The sequence below is a fragment of the Tupaia chinensis genome, unplaced genomic scaffold, assembly GCF_000334495.1.
Source record: "Tupaia chinensis unplaced genomic scaffold, TupChi_1.0 Scaffold143992_1, whole genome shotgun sequence".
NCBI lineage: Eukaryota > Metazoa > Chordata > Mammalia > Scandentia > Tupaiidae > Tupaia > Tupaia belangeri.
This window is the reverse complement of record NW_006203843.1, coordinates 33079-35590: the sequence shown is the minus strand read 5'-3', so window position 1 is coordinate 35590 and position 2512 is coordinate 33079. Positions and strand designations below refer to the sequence as shown.

Here is a 2512-nt window from a genome sequence, read left to right as displayed (position 1 = left end):
AAAAAAAGCAGGCTCTCTGCTCCTCCCCGTTCGACAGACAGCTGTGTCTTACCGTACAGTGCCAGCCGCGTCCCAGAGACACGATGGTGAAGGTCGGAGTAAATGGATTTGGCCATATTGGGCACCTGGTCACCAGAGCTGCCTTCAATTCTGGCAAAGTGGATGTCGTGGCCATCAATGACCCCTTCATTGACTTGAACTACATAGTCTACATGTTCCAGTATGATTCCACCCATGGCAAGTTCAATGGCACCGTCAAGGCCGAGAATGGGAAGCTTGTCATCAACGGAAAGTCCATCACCATCTTCCAGGAGTGAGATCCCACCAACATCAAATGGGGTGATGCTGGTGCTGAGTATGTTGTAGAGTCCACCAGTGTCTTCACCACCATGGAGAAGGCTGGGGCTCACTTGAAGGGTGGGGCCAAAAGGGACATCATCTCTGCCCCCTCTGCCGATGCCCCCATGTTTGTGATGGGTGTGAACCACGAGAAGTAGGATAACTCCCTGAAGATTGTCAGCAATGTCTCCTGCACCAACTGCTTGGTCCCCCTGGCCAAGATCATCCACGACAACTTTGGCATCATGGAGGGACTCATGACCACAGTCCATGCCATCACTGCCACCCAGAAGACAGTGGACGGCCCCTCAGGGAAGCTGTGGCATGATGGCCGTGGAGCTGCCCAGAACATCATCCCTGCATCAACCGGGGCTGCCAAGGCTGTGGGCAAGGTCATCCCAGAGCTGAACGGGAAGCTCACCGGCATGGCCTTCCATGTTCCCACCCCCAACGTGTAGGTCGTGGACCTGACCTGCCACCTGGAGAAAGCTGCCAAATACGATGACATCAAGAAGGTGGTGAAGCAGGCGTTGCAGGGCCCCCTGAAGGGCATCCTGGGCTACACTGAGGACCAGGTCGTATCCTGCGACTTCAACAGTGACACCCACTCCTCCACCTTCGATGCTGGGGCTGGCATTGCCCTCAATGACCACTTTGTCAAGCTCATCTCCTGTTAGGACAATGAATTTGGCTACAGCAACAGGGTGCTGGACCTCATGGTCCACATGGCCTCCAAGGAGTAGGGCTCCCGACCACCAGCCCCAGCGTGAGCACGAGGAAGAGGCCCTCAGCTGCTGGGGAGGCCCTGCTCCTGCTCAGTCCCCACCACACTGAGAAGCTCCCCTCCTTGACAGTTTCCATCCCAGATTCCTGCAGAAGGGAGGGGCTGAGGAGCCCTCGTTGTCACAAACCATCAATAAAGTACACTGTATCAGCCGAAAAAAAGAAAAGCAAAATATACAGGAAACAAGACATGGAAAATTATTTGTTGACAATAACATGTATGTTGATGTGCTTGAGCCAATATAGAGTGTATTCTGGATGGAAAATCTCATTTTATATACTGCAATGATGTACAGTGAATGAATGTAAATAAATAAATTTAAATAAAAAAAATACTACTTGAGGGACCAGCAGTCAGAGTAATGTCTATGTCACTGGACTCCCATGTAGTCGACAGCGGTTAATGTCCTGGGCCGGTGGCTTAAAATATGCCAGGCACGTGTGCGTGCGTGCCCAGGATCCCGAGAGGAGAATGGAGGAGAAGGGAGTGTGGCGTGGCCATCCCCCCTGGGGGGTGATTTCTCTCGCCTTCTGTCTCTCTGTTTCTCTCTGTCTGGCGAGTGCACCGCCCTATAGCAAAAAAACTCTTAAAATAAAAATACTACTTGAAAAAAATCCCCTAAGTTACAGGAGGTGATGCATATGTTGATTAGATTGATTTAGTCATTCTGCAATGTATAAATCTTTCTAAACAGCGTGTTTTCATAACAAAATGTGTAATTTTGTCAATTGAAATACATAAATATTTTAAAATTATTTTATTCACTATTATTTTAAGTTTGCTATAGGGCACATGTGCTCACCAGAGAGAGATAGAGGGAAAGTGAGAAAGCAAGCCACCAGATCCGAGACTCGAATTGAAGTTGGGAGTCTGGCACCTTAACACCAATCCACCTGCTGGCCCCATAAATTAAAAAAATGTAAAAACTGATTTTTTCCATCCTTCCATTCTACTGTCCTTAAGATGGCTTTTTGTCCCAAAGCTTTTTACTGAATGTTTGCAAGATGGACCACTGAATGTGGTTATCACAGCTGCATTCAAAGACAGAAAATAGGACGAAAGGATGGCTGTGACCTGGGAAGGAAAAGAAAGATGCCACTGTATTTTTTTTTTTAAGGAAAGCAATCTTTTCCAGACATCCCCTGGCAAACTTAACCATATAGCTCCTTTGCCATAACTGGATAACATGCGTCATATATAGCAGGGAATGGGACCATCTTCCTTACAATTAGGGTTCTCTGCCTAATACCTGAACAAAATTAACATTTTGTTAGCAGGCAAGAAGGAAGCGAATACCAGCTGATTAGGGGAGGGTACCACAGTGTCTGCTATGTCCACTTACTCTTTTTTTTTTTTTTTTTTTGAGAGATTTTTTCCATAGGGCCCGTG

General features: G+C 47.6%; 1 pseudogene; it reads left to right on the top strand.

The window, feature by feature from the left end:
• The first annotated feature begins 71 nt into the window (after positions 1 to 71).
• Positions 72 to 1204, top strand: LOC102490453 (glyceraldehyde-3-phosphate dehydrogenase-like; annotated as a pseudogene).
• Positions 1205 to 2512: the final 1308 nt, after the last annotated feature.